General features: G+C 41.7%; 1 protein-coding gene across 1 annotated transcript in view; it reads right to left on the bottom strand.

Annotated features, from left to right (window-relative positions):
• Positions 1–26,537, bottom strand: part of DIAPH2 (diaphanous related formin 2) — a 940,956-nt gene that overhangs the window by 100,276 nt on the left and 814,143 nt on the right. The gene's annotated exons all lie outside the window — the stretch shown is intronic.

Genomic DNA, 26,537 nt, shown 5'->3' with positions numbered 1-26,537 from the left:
TATGTGTTTTCCGATGGTCTTAGGCGACCCCTGTGGAAGGGTCGTTTGACCCCCAAAGGGGTCGCGACCCACAGGTTGAGAACCGCTGACTTAAACCTTTTTTGCTTTAACAGTGCCAGAGTGGAAGGGGGATTCCAGATGGCCTTTGCAATGTAGTCATTCAAGGGAAAATGCATGCACCAACCTGCATTAAATTGCGTTGCTCACCTAAGTAAAGGAAACTGCCTTGTTAAATAACAGTCTGCTGTTTCTGAGGGAAAAAGTGATTCCCTACTGGCTTTGCGCTAGGCACGTATGTGGGATGTGAGTAGACCAGGCTATGCAGTATGTGTAAAATCAAGCTCTACAAATATCTCCAGGCAGTGCTTCTAACAGCCACAAGCAATGCACCAGGAAATGGCTAGTTTTCCCACAGCCTAGGTCAGCAATTTTCAACCCTTTTCATCTCATGGCACACACAAACTAATTACCAAAACCAAAGAATATATTTTTTTGTCGATTTGACAAAAAAAATAGGTATAATTCTGATTTATGCACACCAGATGGCTATTGTATTGGCTGTTGTCATTTTTTTCTTTGACAATCTAAGGGAAAAGAGGTCAGGGCCCCTGACTAAGCAGTTAGGTATTGAATATTTTAAAAATTCTTGCGGCACACCAGTTGGAAATCGCTGACTTCAATGATTTTATAAGCCAGTTGCAGCACATATACTGTTCAGGTAACAGATAAGCTCTATGTTGAGCTGAGCTTCATTTCTTATAACTTTCTCATTTTGTTCTAGGTCGAGAGTCCTAAAGGACCAGGAGAAGATGGGTGCAATGAAGGACATAGTCAAACCAAACGTTATTCTCTTGGTCAAGAGTAAGCTCAGAGGAGACAATTTTAGGCAACTAAAAGTATAGCTGTACTGCAAGTTCCATAATTGGCTTTAAATAGCTATTTTTCAATAGTCAAAACCACTCATCTGCTTAAGTTAAAGCGTATATAACGTTGCAGCAAAATGAGCATTGTGAAAGACATTGCCATTTCCATCAATTTTTTGTTTTCAATTCCTCAGAGTATCTTGGGTATATCCTTTTTTAAGAAAAGAAGCACAAATTAGGTGCAATTTATTTTTCTTGAAAGGAAATGCTGACCTCTATTCAGAGCTTGCTAATAGCATTATTTCTTCTTCTCTTTCTCTACACAGAGGAAGGGAGGGGAGGGGTATTGGGGGAACAGAGTGTTATAATAAAGACCTTTTTGTAGAAGTGTTTTCTTGCACCTTCAATTACCTCATGGCAGGTGCAATGACCACTTTTTGCTCTCCTGAGAACAAAAGTGGCAATTTGTACTTACAAATACATAACCGTATCAGTAAAAATGAGGCCATGCTGAAAATCTGCCCTGAGATGTTTAAAGGACACTGATTTTTGACTCAAATTTACACATAAGTCAATGCCAAATGACAAATTTCAAGCTTCACGAGTTCAGACATTGATCAGGGAATTGGAGCTTCAAAGCCACAGAGCTGAAAGCATTTGGACCAAGGAATATTCCACAAAAGCTCTATAAACATTCATCAATGAAATCTAATCACCTCCAGCAAAAATCATCAAGGCACAACAAGGGTTTGATGAATGAAGAATTCTAATTTCTTCTATTCTTTGCACTTCCCTGGAAAATGAGAATGCAATCACTGTCAAATGTTGATAACTGCATTTTCAAAATGGACTTTCAGTCCATTTGAAAAGGTGTAAAATAATGCCATAAATTTATATAGAACTTAGTTTAAAAATGGTTCCTACATTCATTACCATATTTCCTCCTCACTTCGAGGCTCTGTGACAGGGCAAATATGATTCATCCTCATTTTATACATGGAAGCGCTGAGGGTAAGAGATTTATCTGAAGTACAGAGTATTATGGACTGCATGTTTGTGTACCTCCCCTGCAAATTCATATGGTGCAGTTTAGTCCCCAGTGTGTGATATTTGGAGGTGAGGCCTTTGCACAGTCATTAGGTCCTAAGAGTGGAGCCCTCACAAATGCAATTAGTGTCCACATAAGATACATGAGAGAGATGTTCTCTCTCTTAGTTATGTAAAGATAGCCAGGGAGCTGGCTGGCTACAAGCCCAGAAGTGGGCCCTCACCAGACAGGGGATATACTGGCACCTTGATCTGGGACTTCTCAGCCTCCAGAAATGTGATAAATAAATGAATGGCCCTAGCTGGTTTGGCTCAGTGGATAGAGTATTGGCCTGGGGGCTGAAGGGTCCTGGGTTTGATTCAGGGCACATGCCTGGGTTGCAGGCTCAATCCCCAGTAGGGGGCATGCAGGAGGTAGTCAATCAATGATTCTCTCTCATCATTGATGTTTCTCTCTCTCTCTCCCTCTCCCTTCCTCTCTGAAATCAGTAAAAATATATTTTAAAAATATGAATGAATGAATAAGTAAATAAATGTTTGTCGTTTAAGCCACCCACTCTATGGTATTTTTGTTAGAGCAGCCCAAACTGACAAAAGTACTGAGCTAAGAAGTATTGTGATCTTTTCTCTATTCCAGGATGTGAGGACAAAGACTGTCCCTGTTTAGACATGATAATATGTGATTATCTTTGGGTGTGTGCCAGGTAATGTGCTGGTCAGGCTGTGAATTGCCTTTGGTATTTACAGGGTTATACTGATACCATGGGCAGCCCTCAACACTCAATAAGTTCAGTACCTTAACACTCTTTAATTACAAATTGACATATGAATAATGTGTATATCTAGCTGCCTACATACAGTTAATATTAATAAGGATATTCTACTCTTGAGAATGGCATGTGTGCCATTATTTTAGTCTACGATAGTTCTGTTTCCCCATTGGGTAAGAAGTGATGGGTATGATTAATCTTATAAACTCTTTGAGGCATGAAAAAGAACTGTACAGGTAAACATAATATTGATGTAGAATCTAATATTTACTTTAAGTGGAGGCAATATGAATAACCCATAGAAAAGAATCTATTTTGGTATAATCGCTAGCTACCGTGCTAAGTGTTTTATATTAATTAGTGCATTTAAACCTTAGGACAACCCTATTATTATGCACATGTGATGGGCGAGAAAATTGAATTTTAGATAATTTTTTATCTAGGTAATTTGCTTAAGTTCACACAACCAGTAAGGATGGGTAATGGATCAGAATCCAGTTTATCTGATTAAACACTGCTCTTTTTAACCATTGTCTCTGGTGTTCAAATTTTAGTAGTACACGAAAGAATGATTTGGGGCACTTATTAAAATATAGATTCCTGGGCGCCATACACTGTGATTCAGTAGACCTGGGGTGGGATCTGAGAATCTAAATTTTAATAAGCTCCCCAGGCAATTCTCATGTTGATGGTTTTTACAGACTTTGAGAAATACTGACATATACTGACAGAGCTAACATTGCTTTCTCTGTATTAATTTCCTGGGTCTTTTTTTAAAACAAGTCAGATATTTGAGGTTTTTCCTTTTTAAACTCATAATGCTTACTGTCTCTGTAATTGAGAAACTTACCAGGAGAACAGAAATTGTGATGTGATGGTATTGATATTTGCATAATGGCTACATATGTATGAAATAGATTTGATCTGATTCAATGAGGCCAGACAATAGGCTTTCACTGTAGGTTTAAGTAAAGGCAAATAGCTAGGTAAGTAGGAGAAGAAGAGAGAAAGGAGAAATGAAGGGAGACAGGGAAGAAAAGAGAGAAAGGGAGCAGTAAGGATTGAGCTACTTTTGAACATAAAGAATCACATTTCTTTCAAAAGGCAAACAGTTTCTGATTTAAATTTGTTGTTTGACAGACATGTCTTTTTATCTAGTTTTGTTTAGGTCCTCAAATGGATGACAGGGCACACAATCCAATTGGCAGTTGTGATTAAGAGGTCAGGGGCTGAATTCAGTACTTTTCAAAAATCTCTTTCTTCCCACCCCCTTCAACCTGCACTTGAGTCTCCTAACTCATTCACATCGGCAGGAAGCAGTGGTTGACCACCACCCTCCACTCACAAGTCTAAGGACAAGCTTCATTATTACCTTTCACTTCAATGAAGTTGAGATAATCCAGACATATATATAGCTTTTCGGTCTCAATTATTGTTTTCTTTTTTTTTCTTTCTGAACCATTAATCTAGCATGAAAAAGCTTTAAAAAATTAAAAGGATTTTTAGAAAAGGAATCACTTTTGAACCTATACAAAAGAACAGCAAAAAAAAAAAAAAAAAAAAAAAAAAAAAAAGGTATTCCCAAGGACAGAGCCCGTTTAAAATCAGATTATTTCTACCACACTCCCCTATTATTCACCTGTCAGTAAAATATGTCCTCTCATTGTCTCGGCTTGAATGCCTATTTTTATTTGACTAGAGCTATATGGTCATTTTTGTATTTATTACTAAGTTCTTTAGGTTTCTTCCCCATTCTCCTCTCCCCACCCCAGAGAATGCTGTTCTGTTCTTAAAAACTGGGCCACATGCCTCTGAGGGGAAAGTAGTGCATTATTTCATTCCCACCTTTTCTTCTTTTTTGGCATCTCTGAGGCCTGCTATGCCCAGAAGTGCTTCCACTCAAGCTGGACCATCAAATCAATTATCACAGCAGTCTGCTTGCTAAATATGAATGGCAATGAATGACAAGAGGCATGGCAAACTTTCAGCTTTGATTTGTCATTGGCAATGTAAATAGTTTTTGGAGACCCCTCCCATCCTCCTTTTCTATCTCTCTCAATTTCTCCCAGTCTCTCCCTCTCAATCTCGCCCTCTCTCATAGAAGTTTGAGAGAGTCCACTGGTTGGCCCACTCACCCCCCCACCCGCTCCCCACTGCTGTTTGCAGCTGCGTGGTACCAAATCTTCGAATAACAGCTTCACCTTTGTGAGTCAAAGTCACAAGAGAAAAATGGTACCGGGAGCCATTATTGCTATCAAATCTCTCCCAGCTAACCTCTGAGCCTGATTATTACTGTATCTGAGGAAGCACAACAGTGTTGCATTCTTATTCATTTGGACTGTTTAAAATTCTTGCCTGCTCCAGTATTTGAAGCTTCAATTGTTTTGTGCTTAATGTTGCTCATTTCATACCAAGTTCTTGGTTATGTGAAATACTTTAATTTTTAAAATGTTATTATATCCTAGCTGTTTAAAAAGATTGAGAATGCCATAAAGAGAGAGACTGGTTTAAGCAAACTATAACTAGCTTTCATAATGCTGTATGTGCTCATTAATCCATCACTTTTGTGAGGAGGTCGGCAATTTCTAGAATACTGGAGTGCTTTAGTTTCTTTTCTGAAATTGGCAGCAATTCTTTTCATTGGCCAACGATGCCATACTTTTATCAATGATATTTATAAATATTGCTTTTAAAAATGAGTTCAAAGCAATAACATAACTGGAAAATAACAGGCAAGAGAATAAACTATGCCAACCACTGTTAAGCAGAAATTATGTGCCAGACTCTTAGAATATAGATTGTCTTGATTTAGCTATATAATGATGAGTTGTGTAAGGCTCTGCCTAGAACTGGTTAATTATTGAATTAAAATGCTGATTCTGTCATCATTAGTCCGCCATAATTGAAAAATACTCATCACAATTTACTTTATGACATGCATACACTACTCTTCATGTATTACAGTGTGGAGCAGGGATACAAAAAAATACAAATTATAATCCGTATCCTCTGGGAACAACCTCACTGACCAGATAAGTCACACCCATATAAAAGCAAAACTATAATTAAGGATACTGTTTGTCAAACATCAAAGGAATTACATAGAGGGCAAAAATTATGTAATTATGGGAAGCAGATTACTATAAAATGGGGTGATTAATGGTACCTTCAAGAGGTAGATGAGAGCTGAGCTATGTATGGTGGAAGCATGGATGAGGTTTTCATAGGTAGAGAGTGGGAGAGATGTTATTGCCAGTGGGGAAGTTAACAGGTTAAATGGATATATTCATTTTTCATTCTTTAAAAAATTATTTTTGAGCTCAAAGATCTTGAGTAAATGGATGCTACGTCTAAGGAACAGTCTTTCTGCAGATTATCCTTAGGCTTGAGGGTATGAAATGCTGGATGAAAGGTGGCTTTTAAGGGACCAGTAGTAGCCATAACAAATAAGATTCTAGTTCAGGCTGACTAGAGTCTTTATAAGATAATTCCTGATCTCTTAAGGAATGCTGGGGTGCTCCAAAAAAGATAATAATGGTCAATTTCCATTCAGATTTTGAAGGACGTCCAGGCTGAGGATGGGTGTCCTACAGTGGTTGAAATCTATGACTGGTCAAGGACAGAGCTGTATACCTTGGGGACTCTTCCTAGGCTGGTCTCTAAACCTTTTGTATGAGTTTCCTAGGGCTGTCATAATGAATTACCACAAATTGGGTGGCTTAAAATAACAGAAATGTATTTCCTCACAGTTCTGGAGGCTGGAAAAATGAAATAAGGTGCTGGCACATTTGGTTCTTTCTGGAGGTTCTGAGCAGGAGTCTGTTCCATTCCTCTCTGGTAGCTTTTCCTGGATGCCATCAATCATGGCCATCCCTTGGCTGGTAGCTGTGTCACTCCAATTTCTGCTGTCATCACATGGCCTTCTCCCCAGGAGTCTCTGTGTCCATGGGTCTCTACATGGCCTTCTTATAAGGACACTAGTCATTGGATTTAGGGCTCACCTTAATTTATTCCAACCTCATTTTAACTTCATTATATCTACAAACACTCTATTTTCCAATAAGGCTGTGGTTGGGGAGGAAGGGGGTTAGGACATTAAGATATCTTTTTTGGGGGACAACCTTTTCACAGCCAATTATCTACACCAATAAAAGAGAAACATGCAAATTTACCATCCCTCCACCACTCTGCTACACCCACAAGCCATTCCCACCAGACAATCAGGAGCGAGTATGCAAATTAACCCAACTAAGATGGTGGTGGCCACGGAGCTGGAGTGAGCAGGAGGCTTGGGTTGCCCCTGGAAATGAAGGAAGCCAAGCTTCCTGCCTGCCCTGGCGGGCCCTGGGCTCTGCTCAAGGCTACAAAGTTTCAATTATAGAAGATAAATAAATCCCAGATACCTGCTTCCAGCCCAAAAGGAGAGGCTGGGAGCTTGGGTTGCCGGGGGGCGTGGCCAGCCTGAAAATGGCCCTCAGCCTCTCACCCAGGCTGGCCAGGCACCCCAGCGGGACCCTCACCCTGATCCGGGACACCCTTCAGGGCAAACCAGCTGGCCCCCACCCATGCACCAGGCCTCTATCCTATATAATAAAAGAGCAATATGCAAATTGACCCTAACAGCAGAATGACTGGGAATGACTGGTTACTATGACACACACTGACCACCAGAGGGCAGACGCTCAATGCAGGAGCTGCCCCCTGGTGGTCAGTGTGCTCCCATAGGTGGAGATCTGCTCAGCCACAAGCCAGGCTGATGGCTGCCAACACAGCGTTGGTAGCAGGAGCCTCTCCCGCCTCCTCAGCAGCACTAAGAATGTCCGACTGCAGCTTAGGCCTGCTCCCCACTGGCAAGTGGACATCCTCCGAGGGCTCCCGGGCTGCCAGAGGGATGTCTGACTGTCAGCTTAGGCCCAATTCCATGAGGATTGGGCCTAAGCCAGCAAGTGGACATACCCTGAGGGGTCCCAGACTGAGAGAGGGGACAGGCCGGACTGAGGGACCCCCTTTTTGTGCACTGGGCCTCTAGTTATTCAATAATTGAGAGGAAGGGAGAGAGAGAGAGAGAGAGAGAGAGAGAGAGAGAGAGAGAGAGAAGAAGAAGAAGAAGAAGAAGAAGAAGAAGAAGAAGAAGAAGAAGGAGGGGGGAGGGGGAAGGGAGGGAAGGAGGAGGAGAGAGAGAGAGAGAGAGAGAGAGAGAGAGAGAGAGAGAGAGAGATTGATGTGAGAGAGAAACACCTCCCATACAGGCCCTGACTGGGGATCAAACCTGCAACACTGTGTATGTGCCCTCACTGGGAATTGAACCCCCAACGCTTTGGAGCATGGAACAACACTCCAACCAACTGAACCACACCTGCCAGGGCTTACAGCCAATTATTAAAGTATTAGTCCTCTGAGTGGGATTACATAATCCCATCCCAATGATTCATTTCCTACACTTTCTTCTTTTCAAACATGCAAGTTCATATGACACCTACACCTAATAAATAACCAGACTTTCAATTAAAAAAGGTATGTCTAATTTCTAACCTAGTTCAGTACATATTAGAGCTGTCTTCAAAATCTCTTCTCTACTTCACATAACAGGAGCAAGGTAGTGAACTCAAAGTTACATTAGGCCCTGTGGGGAGATAAAAAATGATAAAAAAAAATTGGCTCCTACTCTCATGTAGTTTACAGCCCTGAGGTTTCACAGCACAGAATGTTCGCAATGGAAGGGATCATAAAGATCATTTATTCTAAACCACTAGTTTTATAGATGAGGCCTTTGAGGCCCAGAGACGTTAACTAACTTGCCCAGGGCTCCCAAAATTAATTGGGGAAATAGAACATGCAAAGGAAACAAATGAAGGGCACAATTTTAAAGAAACCCTGCAATGGCTAGTATTTTGCTTTCATGTACGAGGTATACCCTGCATGCTGATGATGTGCCATAGAGGGATGAGACAGAAGTTTGGCAATCAAGTGCAATTCTGGAGTAGGTACCCAAATGCTCCCTTTTTTCCTTTGTCCTAATCTCTGAAGCCTCCCAGAAAGCAAAACCACTCCCTGACCTTTCTTTTTCTGGGGCCTAAGTTTAGCTCAAGTTCCAGTTGTCTGCAAAGAAACATCTTTCCAGAGAAAGGTAAGACAGACTTACTATCATAGCTGTGCTGTTCTGCCTGTTGTAATTCTTTGATCACGACCTAATCAGGGTGTATTTTCTAAGAAGCGGAGAGGCAGGAAGAAGGACTCAGCAATTACAGATTTGCCATATATGAGAGAACTTTAATATACGATCCATTCTTTCCTGTTGCAAAAATGATATCTGTAATATTACTAACTGATTTCAGAAGAAGGGAAACAAAGGCTATACGGCCGACTTTAGACGCAGCCAATGGTTGGAATAGCTTGCAAGTCACTTCGTAAGTCAAAGCTCTTCTTTCCTTCCTCCTTTTCCAGAAAAAGTTTGGTATTTAAAAAATGGTTGGTTGGGCATCATCCTGCACACTTAAAGTTTTCTGGTTCGATTCCTGGCCAGAGCACATGCCACAGTTTTGGGCTTGATCCCAGGTACAGGGTGTGCAGGAGGCAGCTGATTGATTTTCTGCTCTCACATTAATGTTTCTCTCTCTCTCCCCCTCTCTCTCTAAAATGTAAATTAAAATATTTTTTAAAAAACTACTGGGAATGAAATTTAAGATCAGCACTCATTAACATTAAAGAATAAGGAGGTCTCATAACATTCTATCATAAAAAGAAAAATCTGAAGAAAAAAATGATAGGAAATCATAGGAATGAACCAAGAATTTTTTTATCTTGTTATTTTTAACCAGCATTAAATCATCATAAATTGAGCCTTGGTTCTCTGAATTAAAGGCACTAGCATTTAATCTGACTTGCCTAATATATGGATACACTTGCCTCTTACCCATAAAATGTACAAGATCTTTAATTAAAGTAGGAAAGTACCACTTTCCAAGCCTACTATTTGGGGATGCATGGAAAATGTTTTACTGATTTATTCAATAGTCACTCAAAATATTTTTTTACATAATTGCTTTCTTACTAGTAGAGCTAACTCTAAGAACTGCAATTTCAAATTAGGTGATTTCAAGTACACCTATATGCCTACGTGTGAATTAACACAAATGACACAACTGCAGAGAAAACAAGTAACATCTTACAGATTAACAGAAACAAATTTACATAGAAATTCAAAGACACAGACTATTACATGTTCTTTGGGCTGTTGAAAAAAGAATACAATTTGACAAACAATGCATTATAATTACCACCTCCACGGGAGTATAACTCTGGAATAGAACTTTTGGTTCTACTCGGAAAAAGTATTATGAATTGGATGCTTTAAGTATATGCACATCACACTTCTTTGAGGATCATGACACAATTGTGACAATACAATAGATGAACTCTCATGCAGTATTTCTCCTTATAAGAAAGTTAAGATGCAAGCTAACTGGAAAACTGCACAAATGAGTAAGTAACCAGAAGAGTCACTCATCCACTTATCACTGACTTATGATTAGAGAACTGAGTTTTTGTCATTTATGATGTAGCTGAGATGAGGAGATTTTTAGTGCTTTTTCATTAGAAACTTCATGAAGATCTGTAATTGGAAAAGTACCCATTACCTAGGCATTAAATCTAAATTCTATAATAGTCCCCACACTTTACTTCAGTGGTCAAATATACACACAAATCAATGTAAGATTTCAATTAAACACTTATAGGGAAATAAAATTTCACATGATAGTTGAAGTCTGAAAGTATTTCAATTTAGTAATTATTGGATTCACCTTCTGAAAAATATACAGATGAGTCACTTGCATAACTTTTTCTATCACAATAGATTATTTAATCTGAATAAAGGATATATGTTTTTAAAACAGTATTACTCATTCAAATGAAAAAATATTTCTACAGCACAGTTTTGATTTATTGTGCTTTTTTTAAATAGTTGTATTTCATAGTTTCTCTACAAAAGTTATTTTTAAGCTCTTAAATAGTGGTTGAATTTCAGTTCTCAGACCCAGAAGACATACAATTTAATTAAGATCAAGCCAGATGAAGACATGGACTGTACACAATGGTGACAAAAAGGGACTCGAGCTTAGAGTGTTTCTATCTTTCATTTCTATCACAAGCCCAAGCTAAACTTTGACAGATTATGCAAATCCTTGGCTAAGGGGTGTAATTTAAGAGTAAACTTATACTTTCCCAATTCTAATGTGTTAAACAGCTACACTTGACTCCATGTGAACAGTACAGTTACTTTTACAACCAAATTAAAACACTATAGTAAATTACAGGTACTGAATATACGTCCTGACTTAAACTAAAATTTGAACATAACTTTCTCAGTCTTCCTGTTAATGTGATGTGACATCTCTAAGCAGACTGAAATTAATGAGAAAATATGGACATTTAACTTGGAATGAAACTTTGATGACAAGAAATTTGTCTTAAACATTCATGTGTTGGATTCTAACAACACAAAGTGAAGCTACAACCGAGCTGTATTTTAAAAATAATATGGCGCACATGGGTGCATTTCTAACCTCTTCCCAATGACTCACATACAGTGCTTTATTTTTTGAAAAATGGGTCATGCTGTGCACTTCAGGTTTACAATACTAATGCTATTTTATGATCAATTTTGGAAGTCCTACAACCTTTACCAAAATGTCTAAGAGATACAGCTTGACAACTGTGTTTACTTAGCTAGCACGACAATTAGAATCTAAAACTTGCATTTCAAGACTGCATATCACCTATTCAGCACTGACAACAAACCATTTTCTTAGCAAATAACTGATTGATGGCTCATTCTTAACATGCTTGGAGAAACACATTAATAAGATAACCCATGCCTTTTTTCACTCTATAACATCTACAGATGATCTCTATTTCAGATGACTCTAAGTAGCTAAACATGAATAAAAAAGAACACCTTTCTGGCTCATTAAGGCAATTGCTCAAGCTGTCATTAGCATTACCTCTCTGAAAACGCAGTACAGGATGCAGTAGGCCTTGTCTGCTGCAGAAACTAATGGCACGGAGCTACCTTTTGACAGCAGGACTACATTTACATACTTTACATATTCAGTGAGTAAAGGAATAATTTACATTAATCAAATAAGCTATGTTTGGGGGATTTTACCCCTCCCTCATTTGAAATATACCTATGCCCGCTGTAGGCCTAGTCACTGACAACTGCATACTAAATGAATTGATCGCGCTGACACAAAAGGGGCCTTTTCTACTTATTTAACCCTACCTGTTTTCTACAGGGCAATTGTAAATTATGCCTCAGAAGATAAATAGCAAGTCAGGCCAGAAAAGATGAGATGCACTGGTTTTCATCCTCAAACCTGCTAGGCTGACTACCTGTCAGATAAGGGTGAAGCCCGGATTATGCCTTGAAAAGCTGACAAACCACAGATTTTTATCACTAAATCAAACCTGCTGGGTTTAAACTCAGTGTACTTTAATTATCTCGGATTTAATTAAAAGAACTAGATTAAACCAAAAGTGGAGAGTGGGGGCTCTGGCAGAGGAGACTCTCGGAGTTGTCAGGAATGAGGATACTTCCTTTTCACAAATGAAATCTGTCCTTTCTAATAAAGCCGGTTACATACAGAGGAGACTCCAGGAGTACTAGAGGCTGCACAGTACTAGAGGTTCTCTAGTCGACCCCAGAATGACAGTCATCCTCCCATTCTGAAGAATCTGCACAGGAAGAGGTTCTGTACATGTTGAAAAGGGCACTATTATCAGAGATGAAATAATGAAAATTTCTGTACTTCCTCAACTAAAAGACAAGAATGATCTGTGCTCCAAGGGCTGTTTTTATTATTTTTTTCTTTATTTAAGATAACACAATTACCAGCCCTTTCAGAGTGTCTTATTTCATAATGGAATAGTCATGAGATACTGAATTATTTAATCACTAGAGGCCCGGTGCATGAAATTCGTGCATGGGGGGCAGGGGAGGTCCCTCAGCCCGGCCTGCACGTTCTAGCAATTCGGGACCCCTTGGGGGATGTCTGACTGCTGGGATCAGGCCTAAACCAGCAATCGGACATCCCTCTTGCAATCTGTGACCCCTGGCTCCTAATTGCTGGCCTGCCTGCCTAATCACCCCTAACCAATCGCCTGCCTGCCTGATCACCTCTAACTGCTTGCCTGCCTGCCTGATCGCCCCTAAATGCCTCTGCCTGCATGTCTGATCACCCCTAATTGCCTCTGCCTGTCTGCCTGAGTGTCCCTAACCACTCGGCCTGTCTGCCTGATTGCTCCTAACCCCACTGCCTGCCTACCTGATCACCCCTAACTGCTCACCTGCCTGCCTGCTTGATCGCCCCTAACTGCTCATCTGCCTGCCTGCCTGATCACCCCTTACCTCCTCTGCCTCGGCCCCCACCACTGCAGCTTCATTCAGAAGGATGTCCAGAATGATGTCTGGAAGGTCGTTCGGCTGTCTGGTCTAATTAGCATATTACACTTTTATTATTATAGATAAGCAATCTCTCATGGAAGGTTTAACAGTTGCCAAACATTCTCTGTAAAGCGCCAAGCAGTAACTAGTTTAGGCTTCATAAGGCATAGGGGCTTTGTCACAACTGCTCAGCTCTGCTGGTATAGCCCCAAAGCAGCTATAGACAATACATAAATGAATGAATGTATTCCTCCAGAGACCATTATTTATGGAAAGTGAATTTTATATAACTTCCTTTTTTTCCCATTGTTTTCTTTATTGATTTTTAGAGAGAGAGGAAGGGGGGAGAAATACTGATTTGTTGTTCCACTTATTTATGCATCATTGGTTGATTCATATATGGGACCTAATTTGGGATCAAACCAACAACTTTGCTGAATCTGAACAGCACTTTTCGGCCTGTAGGCCACAGCCACAGTTTGTCATCTCCTGTTCTGTTCTACTCTATATGTAAGTCATTATCAAGGGGAGAAAAAAAATGTAAAACATGGCCACTTTTCATAAGGGTTGGAGAAACAAGGACAAAACCATTAAAACATTAACAAATCCTATCTAATAAAAGAGAAAAATGGTAATTGGTGTATGGCGATACCATTTTCATTGGCTAATCAGGGCTATATGCAAATTAACTGCCAACTAAGATTGGCAGTTAACTGCCAAATAAGATTGGCAGTTAACTGCCAACAAGATGGCGGCTAATTTGCATATGTAGGCACAATGCAGGGAGGCGAAAGGGAAAGCAGGAAGAAGCCCCCTGCCACTGACAGTGATCGGAAACCCAGGGGGGAGCTAAGAGCTGGGGGGCAGGGCAAAGGCAGCCCTGGGGCCGCCTTTGCCCTACCCCCAGCCATGATCAGAGAATCAGGCGCCTTTGCCGCCCTGGCCAGTGATAGCAGGAAGTAGGGGTCGAGCCAGCGATGGGAGCTGGGCACGGTCGAAGCTGGCAGTCCCAGGAGCTAGGGGTCCCTTGCCTGGGCCTAAAGCGAAGCCCACGATCGCGGCGCCCCCCGCTGCCACTGCAGGTCCCCGCTGCCCGGGCCAGACGCCTAGGCCAGAGGCGTTAGGCCTGGGCAGGGGCGGAGCCTGCAACTGCGGGGAGCTGGGGGTCCCCTGCCCAGGCCTGACACCTCTGCCGGAGGCCTCAGGCCTGGTCAAGGGCCCGATCCGGTGATTGGTGATCGGAGGGTGATGAGGGTCAACTCCTCTGGCTGAGGCATCAGGCCTGGGTGGGGGGCAGAGCCGGGGATTGGGGGGATATGATGGTCCCCTTGCCCAGGCCTGAAGCCTGGGTCAGAGGCGCCAGGCTTGGACGGGGGGTGGAGCAAGCGATCAGAGGGAGATGGGGGTCCCTGCCCAGGCATGATTCCTGGGCCAGAGGCCTCAGGCCTGGGCGGGGGCCAGAGCCAGTGATCGGGGGGAGATGGGGGGTCCCCTGTGCAAGCCTGACACCTCTGGCGGAGGCGTCAGGCCTGGGCAAGGGGCCGATCAGGCAATCGGAGGGTGATGGGGGTCTATGCCTCTGGCCGAGGCATCAGGCCTGGGCAAGGGGCAGAGCCAGCAATCGGAGGGATCTGGGGGTCCCCTGCCCAGGCCTGATGCCTGGGCCAGAGGCCTCAGGCCTGGGCTGGGGGCAGAACCAGTGATGGGGGGAAATGAGGGTCCCCTGCCCAGGCCTGACGCCTCTGTCAGAGGCCTCCCAGGAAGCGGGATCAGTGTGACAGGGGGCAGCGCCCAAACCCCCTGATCGCCCTGCGGCTCTGTGTGTGACAGGGGGTGGAGCCACAACCTCCCTATCGGCCCTGCTCTGTGTGTGACAGGGTGTGGCGCCCCAACCCCCCCCCCCCACCCCCCACGCACCCTGCTCTGTGACGGAGTAGAGCCATAACCTCCCCATCGGCCCTGTCCTGAGTGTGACAGGGTGTGACACCCCAACCCCCTGATCCTCCCTGCTCTGTGTGTGACAGGGGGCGGTGCCCCACCTCCCCTATAGGCCCTGCTCTGTGCGTGACAGGGGGAGCTCCCCAACCCCCTGATGGGCCCTGCTCTGTGAGTGACAGGGGGAACTCCCCAACCCCCTGATGGGCCCTGCTCTGTGCGTGACAGGGTACGGAGCCCCAACCCCCCTGATGGGCCCTGCTCTGTGCGTGACAGGGTACGGAGTCCCAACCCCCCTGATGGGCCCTGCTCTGTGCGTGACAGGGGGGAACTCCCCAACCCCCTGATGGGCCCTGCTCTGTGCGTGACAGGGTACGGAGCCCCAACCCCCCTGATGGGCCCTGCTCTGTGCGTGACAGGGTACGGAGCCCCAACCCCCCTGATGGGCCCTGCTCTGTGCGTGACAGGGTAGGGAGCCCCAACTCCCCTGATGGGCCCTACTCTGTGAGTGACAGGGGCCAGTGCCCCAACCCCCTGATTGGCCCTGCTCTGTGCATGACAGGGGGTGGCGCCGCAACCTTCCCTGATGGGCCCTGCTCTGTGAGTGACAGGGGGCAGTGCCCCAACCCCCCAATCGGCCCTACCCTGAGCGTGACTGAGGGTGGCATCCCAACCTCCCAATCTGCCCTACTCTGTGCATGACAGGGGGCGGCGCCCCAACTCCCCAATCAGCCCTGCTCTGAGCCCGACCAGGGGCTGCACCTAGGGATTGGGCCTGCCCTCTGACACCCGGGAGCAGGCCTAAACCAGCAGGTCGTTATCTCCCAAGGGGTCCCAGACTGCGAGAGGGCACAGGCCGGGCTGAGGGACCCTCCCTTCCCTCCGAGTGCACAAATTTTTGTGCACTGGGCCTCTAGTAACATAATAAAGGACTAAAATGTGTGGGACAGTAAATGAATGAGGGTAGTTAGAATAATCAGAACAAGACTCATGTATTGACTAATTGTACCAGGAAGAAGTACTTGGATTTATATAGATGGAGAAGAGAAGGAAAGATAACTCCAGGTGAGAGAAATAATATGAACCAAGACAGAGAAATATGAATTAGCAGGATACATTTTGGGGAAGAGGGAGAAAGGCCTGTCTAAGCAGTATCAATTAGATAAATTAATTCATTTATTGAATAGATAATTATTGATCCCTTCTGTGTCAAGTATTAGGCTAAATACTAGAGATAGTGTGATGAATAAGACACAATCCCTGCCCTCCAATTCCTCACAGTCTTGTTACAAGGACAAACAGGCAAACAGTTATAACACAGGAGAGAATATGGCATAGGATACTAGAACTAAAGAGTAAAGCTATCTGAAAACAACTGTGAAAATTTTAAAAATTATGTCATTTCTGAACATCCCATTCATTTACATTTAAGGTAGAAATCTGTGCTTTAGACCATAAAGGGAATCCAAATGCAAAAAAGAAATCTCTCTGTGGCTCACCCAAGGCCGATCATTTATTGTAAATGTTCAGACTTCACTGTCTCTCCTAGAGAAATGGCAAAATCACATAAACTTCCTATCAGTAATTTCCAGGGACCCTTTGAAGATTGTAATTTTAAAAAAGGATTATTATTTTATTGGCTTGATTCACAAACTGGGCATTATGTCATCGGCCCTACCCATGTGCATACACCTATGTGTAAGCCTCAGTAGTGAGGTAAATTACTGTGGAAAATCCTGGGGTGTTCAAGAAAATCCTGAGATTTTCAAAAAAAGGATTTATATCTTACCTGCATGAGATGGCTCAGAATCAATAATGCCTGGAGCACAGCATGAGTTTTCAACTCTATGATTTGAAAACTCTTAATAGTATTCCAAAGAATATTTCCACAAATTAATCACTCATTCTTTTAAAATGTTAGTGGAGTTACTAGACTTCTTTGAGGCAAAAACTAAAAATCCAGCTACAGATGTTCCTAGGAGTATGACCGAAGAAAATCTGAGAGATCCCGTAAATCTTTCGCATGAGCCCCCAAGTGAAAGGCAACATTATGAGGAAATAGCAGAGCATGTGGTTTGAAATTAGACAAATTCATGTTCGGATTCTGATTCAACTGCTCACTAGCTGTGACCGTGGCCAAGCTACTTCACTTCTCTAACCCTCCATTCCTTCTCCTGTAGTCTTGGGAAAATAAAAGTTAATGTTTAGGAATTTTGTGAAAATGTAGTGAGATAATTACACATGGGACCTAGGCAGTGCCTCAGCATAGAGAAAAGGGGGTGGGCTAAAATGGATCTTTTATTAGTACTGAAAACTTTCATCATTAGATTACCTAAAAAAGTCATGTTGTAAAACCACCCAATCTGGATTAAGACAGCACTCAGACCATTTATGTAGCTGAACTTGGATTAGCCCATGTTGTGCAAGGATGACCTACTATTGCAGAAGAGAAGAAATAAACAGAAAAATTCTTTTGAAATGTGCGAATAAATAAATAGGTATTATACTGCACCCAGAACACTGAATAAAACAAGTTCATGAACAGTACATTTATAACATTGGCTCAGGGTAAAAATTAGACTATAGCTTGCACACAAATCACATTTCACTGGTTATCATGCAGGTCATGATGAATTTTGTGTCACACAATAAAGGAGTGAACTGGTTATTGCTAGCATTCCATCCCAAGCTGCATTCTTGCTTCTTTCTTTGGAAAGTAGTAAGCTAATGAATAGATGCTACTTTCTATGATACGGATGTCCTTCACTATGAGAATCTATTGAATGCAGCACTGAATACATATTCATGAATGTGCACTCTTCTCAAAACAGGGATTTAGACAGTCTACTCCATTAAACATAAGTTTATTTTTCTTCCAGGTGTCAGCCAGGGAATCAACATTTTGGTCAGTGGCCTTTTCATGATGTTTGTCCTAATGGATGCCACCTGCAAATAAAATCAACTTATGTTTAATGGAATAGATGTTCTACATCTCCATTCTGAGAATGGTATTTTTTCATGAAGAAGTAATTGATTCTGCATATTAGAAATGAACATGGACTCACAAATACAATTCTAGCTTAATTTGATGCTGATTAAAACAAGAGTTAAATGAAAACGATGTAATTTACATTTTATTACATATCCACATTATATTGTGGTGAGATACTGGGGCTACCAAACATGATACAAGTCCCTACCTCCTACAGTGTGTATTTTGAGAACCATTCTAGCATATTCACCAGAGGTGACAATGATTACGAAGAGAATAGCAGAAGACATTTCATAAGTGATAGTGGCCAGAGGATGACATTTGAACATTAAAATGGCCTAGCATTCTACTTCCTGATGTGGATGATGTGATAGTAGTAGGGACACAATGTGGAAAAATCCTAAAGAAAATTTTTCTTCTATGTTTTTTTAAAGTATCCCCCCACCAGCTTGGTCTGATTGACAGTTCTTACAGACTGACCTAATGAACCTTCAGCCTGGGAGCCTTCACACATTCCCCGAGAAGGAGTGGACTCAAGTTTTACTGCAGGCATCATCTCCTAAGCCCCAGTGATCTGACTAAGGTTGCATGGCCTCCAAATACCACTGCAAACAGATATTGAACACCAATCCCAGAAGGAACGTTGTCAAACTGATATTTCAGCTTTTATGGTCCTGCTGCAAATCAGCTCAAGTTATACTGTTCCAGGTTCAGATGAAGCATTTAATTGTGTCTTCCCACAGAAAATACCTGGTGACTGCTAGGACTTTCCAAAGGGGTAAACTAGGTATATGAAAACACCAGTATATAAGCAAATTATTTGCTTATTCCCCTGTGCACTGTGAACTATATTTTAAAGTTTAAAAAATCTCCAATTCATCCTATAGTTATTTATTTTTCTGTTTTTTTCATTAGCCATTAGAGTCAGCTTATATGTACAATAGGGAAGATGAGACATAAGGTAGGACAGGAATGAGTCAGGACTGCGATTAACACAAAAAATTTGTCCTGCACAAAGGGAGTCTCTGTGTCACATTTAGAAGGAATCTTCTACACTATATATTTTAGGTCTTAAAGTATAATTCCACAGAAAAAGTGTGGACACCAGTATAGAAGGAAGACAGTGCACTGGTTTCAAATCTTTGTGTTGCAACAACAAAAAGGAGTTAGTCTAGCTGTTAGTAATTTTCTAGAAATAACAAGTGATTTACTTTGGAATCAAGTGAGGATCATGGGATTTTAGAGTATGGAAGCTGTTATTAACATGCCAAATTTCTGAGACCACATGTATGATGAACTTTTACTACCAGTTATTCTTAAATTAGGTAAAACATTTCTTGTTCTAAATCTTAGATAAAGGGTGTGTTCATGAGATCATACTGCTTAGACAGAATTTTAATTTTAGCTTTAAAATTGTTTTCTACTCCTCTTAGAAGTTAGAATGATTAATCTAGATAGAGAAATTTAGATACTTTATCCACAGGAAAAAATAAAACTATATACTTCTCTCAAAACATTTTATAAATAAAGCATATTCAACCAAAGGGTATTGAACTTAGCAGCAGAAATACATACAAACATAGCTATACACACACACACACACTCAAGGTCCACAGCTAAAACAAAAAGACAGTGTCTAACCACCAACATGAAATCAGCCAAGTACCAACAGATTTGGTAAATCTATTTTGCTCCTCTCGGGGTTTTGCCTGTACTTGTAGCACTGATTTTGCATAACTATGGTAAAACAACAAACAAACAAAGAATTAATTAATATGGCTGTTTCTGGACGTCTGTGGCAAAGTTTTCTTCTCATTCTGCTAAAAGCACTCAATTCATCTGCCTAGTTTTCGATGTGTCTAAAGGACTTCAATCTATATTTTTTAATATGAGGTAACTAGAGGCTCAGTGCATGAAATTCGTGCACAGGGGTGTATGTGTCCCTCAGCCCAGCCTGCACTCTCTCCAATCTGGGACCCCTTGGTGGAATCTGGCCTAAACCAGCAGTCGGACATCCCTCTTACAGTCCAGGACTGCTGGCTCCCAACCGCTAACCTGCTTCCCTGCCTGATTGCCCCTAACCACTTCTGCCTGCCAGCCTGATAACCCCTAATCACTTCCCTGCCAGCCTGATTTATGCCTAACTGCTCCCCTGCTGGCCCGATTGCCCCTAACTGCCCCCCCCCCCCGCAGGCCTGGTCACCCCCAACTGCCCTCCCCTGCAGGCCTGGTCGCCCCTAACTGCCCTTCCCTGCAGGCCTGGTCCCCCCTGCCAACTGCCTTCCCCTGCAGGCCTGGTACCCGCCCAACTGCCCTTCCCTGCAGGCCTGGTCCCCCCCGCCAACTGCCTTCCCCTGCAGGCCTGGTCACCCCCAACTGCCCCCCCCCCCGGCTGGCCTGGTCACCCCCAAGTGCCCTCCCCTGCAGGCCTGGTCCCCCCCACCCAACTGCCCTTCACTGCAGGCCTGGTTGCCCACAACTGCCCTCCCCTGCCAGCCATCTTGTGGTGGCCATCTTGTGTCCACATGGGGGCGGCCATCTTTGACCACATGGGGGTGGCCATCTTGTGTGTTGTAGTGATGGTCAATTTGCACATTACCTCTTTATTATATAGGATAAGAAAAGTATACTGATCATGGGTCAGAGTAGTTGAAGTAAATGGAGATGACTCGTTTTTCCTTTCTTCAGTAAAGAGTCCAACCAAATTATTTTTAAGTCTCATAACTAACTAACTATAGATTTAACTGGTCATTTGTATTTGGTAAAATTTCTTATAATTTTGATACTATAAGTAATGTGAGTAATTTGTAAAATAACTTGCTTGTGTTGGTAAATGAGATCTATCCCCATCAATATAGTTGCTTTGGGAGTTACAGAATTAAGCAATGATTCCATCATTTTGTGAAACATTTGGGACATGCCTCTTTGGTATATCTTTAGAGTCAGCTTCACATTCTTTTGAGTAGTCTCAAATGACAGCAAATCTTTGGTGTTTTATAGTAGATTTGAGTTTTGGAAAGCAGTCAAATATTGCAGCGCCAAATAGAATAAATAAGCTTGGCAATTAAAGTGTGTAATACTAATGTTTGGTTATAAACTAGGTTCAACTATACAGAAATAATACTAAATTTCTTCTTTAGCTCAAATTGTAGGACTATGAAGAACATTTATTGGTAGAAATAAATTCTTGTTGGTTTGGTAATAAAGGCAATATAGTCTTTAAATATAAGTAAATGCATAAATGTGTGTACTCTGTGTATGTGTGTGGCAGAATTCTATAGCGGGATAAGACAATTAATTTTACAGATAAATAAAAGGAGGCCCAGCTCCTCCTAGTGAAGTATGTAGCAAAGTGCTTATTAAGTGGTAAAATATTTTCTGTCACCAAAACAATGGTCTATGGAGAAATATACAATGTATTTTAAAACAGTGGTATAGTGCTAGCATTATAAGTGTAGCAAACATCAGTCCACTTGCCTGCCTAACCATACTTCTTTCTCAGAGAACCTGCTTTTCTGTAAATCCCTGGGAGAGGCAGCCATCCTATCACCATGTGGATCTTCTTCCTGCCCTGGCTGATGGGACACCGGCTGGGCACCAAACCCATCAGCTAGGCTCGGCCAGTTAGATTCTGTCACAAGAACCTAAACCCAAAGAGACTGGTGTCACATAAAGACAGGCACTCGAAGTAAGGGCCATAATGTCTCTCAGCCATGTCAGTCACGTTCAAACAAAGAAAAGCAATGCGGAAAAAGAGGGGACAGAGATGAGTGAGATCATTCAAGGGCAGAGAAAGCAACTAATATTTCTAACTTCTCAGTTTTGGCTCTAGTCCAAGGCATTCTATGTTTTTTTTTTTTCCTGTCCTTGGATATCCAAAAGGTCACTATCATATCCTTGAGTAAATACCCCTCCATTCAAGCCAGCTAGAGTAAAGTTCTATTTCTTGTAAAGAAGCAAACCCAAAGACAATGTGTTATTGGGTTTCTACTCCACCCTTTAACTTTTTAATAAATAAATTAAAAATACAAGTTTTAAACTGTTTGTGGACTAGCTGAATGCCCAGGGAGATTAAATGATTCCCTCCAAGTCATTCACATAGTGGCAAGTCAGAGACTAGAAACCAGATCTCCTCACTGGGGCACATAGCATCTATCAGTAGAGTTTGCTGGTTCAGAGCACAGACCCCCCTTGCCTCAGTTCTCTTCTCTATAAAATGAGGTATGATAATGCTTAATCTAACCAAAGAGTTGTTGTGAGAATTAAGTCAATCACCATATGATGCAAATAGTAATAGCTGATTAAACCTGGGTAGGAACTTGACCCAAATGGCAGCCATCTTAAGCTCTGATGTACCTGGGCCTGGTGAAAAGCAGGGGAGGGTACTAAATAGTATTCCTCGAACAAGAATGTGGAATTGGGACCCACATTTGTCAGGAGGTAGAAGAGGTAGAAGGGGCAGTTAGATCAGGGCAACCCCTTCAAAAAGACCCATGAACTTGTGCTATGGAGGACCCCAGAGCCGCCTTGAAAGTAGTGCAAAGACTCAGTTTTCAGGGATCTAGGCCTATGTATTTTCTGCCCTGAATTCCCATGAGCCTCTCTGTATCTCTTTAAAAACACTCAGTTTAAGTAGCTTTTTGTTCCTTGCAATCCAAAGAGGTGCGATTAAGTAAAGTGTTTATTAATATTACCTTAACTTTTAGTATGAAAATGAACAGTCATTACAGATACGGGGCTTAGGTGGAAGGGAATGGCCCATATGCTTCCTTCCCATCTCAAATGTATCTTCCTGGCGTTCTCACACTGTTTCCAGCATCGTCAGCCCGATGCTCTCATTTCCCTCGTTCCGGGTAGAAGTGCTCTATCACCATCTTATCACCAGGAACTAAATGGCACAGGTCTTAAGAATGAGTAATTAATCATTCTATATCCATTTAGCATCACTGGATTCATTTTGTTTAACATGATAGATAATAGTGGACGCCTACATTCTTCCAATTAAAATGTGAAAATGTTCGTTACTGAGGTCCTTTACCCTTACACAGCTAACCAAAACCCGAGAGCATGTTCTATAATTAGCACCCTGAAAATATTGTTTAAAACAGCAACCTGAGCACAAACCAGAAGAAAAACAAGAGTGCTGCAAATTGTAAACAACTTCCGATGATTTATAGGAAGAGAACTCTACAAAGCTTCCTTAATGTCAGGGTATAAACAGTTTTTAGTGCTATTTAGTTAAATGATAATTATAAAACTCATTGAACTGAATGAGAATTAGGATTGTCAGACAAATGCTTGTAAGGGGTTAATTAATTCATCTGAACCGCAGAGCTCAGCTGAAAATGGGCTCATTATTCTCAGCCACCAACTTTGTCTGTGTCTCAGTACTGTCCTCCTTTCTCCATCAGATTCACCCTGTTGCACCCCCACCTCCAGTAGCAAATGTCAGGAGAAAGAAGTGTTTAGAAGAAAATGTGAGCTAAAGGCATTTTGCCAGGATACGTCGGGGGGTACAAAGATGTCTGCGGGAACACTGAGTTGGAAAGAGCATTTATTAGTACACCATGGTTCATAACATCCCAAAGGGTTCAATATTTTCATTATGCACACAAACATACCCCCTCCTCCTTTTCAAATGCCTCATTACAGCTAAGCCTGCAGCTTTTTTCTTAAAAAGCTTTCCTCTGAAATTATTAATAATTTGAAGTTCCCTACAGGCCAAGGTTATTATTACAGTCAAAATGCATCAATATGTATATATACTTATATACTCTCTGTTATGCTATTTTAAATAACAAAGTATTTAGTGGGAACAGTAAAGAATTTATAAGCTATATACAGAAAAGCCTAGAGGAAGATGGCAATATCCCCAACTCTAAGGAAACAGCTCTTGAAGCTTATTAGGTGGGTGTAGGAGACTGTAATAGGATTATGAGTTTTGGTTTAGCCTGTCCATCATTTCAAAATCCCCATAACTAAACGGAGTATCTTCATAGGGGTCTGAGTTTAATATTGAAGCTGCTTTATTTAATTCTTCCCATTTTATAATGCTGAGTGCTAATTAGTTCCATCCACTTTCTTCAGGCTTGTCAATACGGCAACTTGGAAGCCAAGAACCTGCTGAATTATGGATTAACCAGTTCTGTAACAGCGTGTTCAAGCAACCTAGTTAGCTACTCCAAAGTGTAATGTTATTATGGGTACAGGAAATATTCTTTTATTATCTTCTGCTTAAAAGCAGAAAAATAACTCCCTAACAGTAAAAATGATTTATTTTTGATGTGTTAATGAACATTTTAGATACATAGCCTAAGTAAAATTTTCTTTCATGTGTAGCAAACATAGCCTCTTACATTCACAATATCCACAATATGTGCTATATAAAATGACAACCTAATCTGAAACATTTTTTAACACAGAAACAAATTTTAAAGGCAGAAAAGATTGAGAGATTGAGCCTGACTAGCATGAGTTCGCTCATCTACCTCCACTTGTATTGAACCTGCATCCCAACCTCCCTGAGCCTTCCCATCACTTTCCTACTTTTGGCATTTTAATCAATTCCTTTTTTTTCTGTAGCTAGACTCTAGAATCAGCCCTTAGGGTCATAAATTCTGGAGTTAGAAGGGAAGTTAGAGAGATAAACTGGTGTAGCTCTCTCATTTCACAAGGAATTAACGGAGATACAAAGGTCAAGTGACCTATTCGAGGGTCATACAAGCTTGGTGATAGCGGAGTTGAAAAATGAATCCCAGCCTCCTGATCCCTGTTGTTTCTTCACCTCTACTTACCATCATAATCATCCCACCCAACCATGCCCGAACTTGACGGCCTTACTTGGCTGCGGAGCTATCCCTCCAATACCTAGGCTCTCCCTCCCCAGACATTAATTCTCTTAGCCTCAAAGAATCGAGCTCTGATTGAGTACTGACAAAACTCAACTTGGCTCCATCTTGTGTGTTCCCTGCTATACTCCCCGAGTATGCAAATTCCCCTTGCCTCCATAGGCGTACAATTCTTCCTTTCCTCATTCCTAAAGAATGATCTTACTTTCTATCTTGTTGTAGAAATGAGTGTCTCCCACGAGTTTTGCCACCTGCCTTTGGCTAGACATTGATTACCTTCTATCCTGTCCAACTCTTTGGCAGAAACAGCTTTCCTTTCCTCCTATCCTGAAGGCCAAAGCTTTTATTTCACTCCCTTCCTCACCAGCACCTTCAATAACTCCCTCTTACCAGCTGCCTTTTCTTTAAATCCAAGCTATTAAAACTAATTAATAATTATTAATAACTAGGAGCCCAGCGCGCGAAATCGCGTGGCGCCGCCTACCCACCTGCTGCCCTGCCTTGACACCCGAACCTCTCCCTCCACGCAGATCTCTAGCGCACCTGGCCCAGTTCCTGACCTCTCTGGCCTTCTCTGGCTGCTTCAAGCCTGGCTCTCAGTCCCTCGAGTCACCTAGGGCTGGTCCCGCCTTCTCCAGGTGCCTCCCTGCTCCCCCCCACCCCATCTCCAGAGCAATGCCCCGTGGCATGCGTAGGCAGCTTTCTGCTGATAGGAGCTAATAAACAACTAATATGCTAATGATCCAGTCATTATGCATTACGGCGTCCTGGCCATTAGCATATTAGCTCTTTATTAGTATAGATAACAGTAACAACAACTAGGTAGTACATATGAAATGCCTATCAGGTACCAGCAACCATTTTAGGCACTTGGCAAGTACTAATTCATTTAATCTTCATCATAATATATGAGGTAGGTATTACTGTTATGCTGTTATCTTATAGATAACAAAACTGAAAATACAGAGAGGTTAAGTAGCACTGCCAGGATTTAAACCCAGAAATCTTAACTCCAAATTCTGTACTCCTAATAGTCACACTGCCTCCTTAGTATATGTCATGCCTATACCATCACTTATTACCTCAATTACTTTGGGCAGTTTACTGAGCTTGTTGGAGACTCAGTTTCTTGTATATAAAATGAGAATAATATTGCTAATCTTGTAGGATTGATATAATTAAGTGAACCAGAGAATATATGTAATCCACTATGCCTGTCCTATATGAAGCAGTCAATAAATGACAGTTGGTATAATGACAGTTAATATAATGATGATATGCTTTATAATATGTATAAGAAATCCTTACCAAGGACTGTTCTTAGCAGTTCACCAATGTTAACTCATTTAGTCCCCAAAAACAACCATGAGGGGAATCCTACTATCATTTCCATTTTATATATGAGAAAATGGAGACAGAAAAATAATGAACTTCCAAAAGTCAAGAAGTTTCAGAAGCAAGAATTGAACCCATGCAGTCTAATTATAGAGTCTGTGCTAGGTAGACTCTAAATGTAATAGTTTTTATAGGAGGGAAAACTTGAGATATCCATGTCACAGGAAAACAGAACAGATGCATATCAGTAAGTAGGAAAAGGCATAGCTACTGTAGTGTTTCTCAAACTTGAAACTCAAAAGA

This window comes from Myotis nattereri (genome assembly GCF_964212035.1).
Source record: "Myotis nattereri genome assembly, chromosome: X".
Taxonomy (NCBI): Eukaryota; Metazoa; Chordata; class Mammalia; order Chiroptera; family Vespertilionidae; genus Myotis; species Myotis nattereri.
The sequence above is the reverse complement of the archived record's forward strand: the minus strand, read 5'-3'. Positions and strand labels throughout refer to the sequence as shown.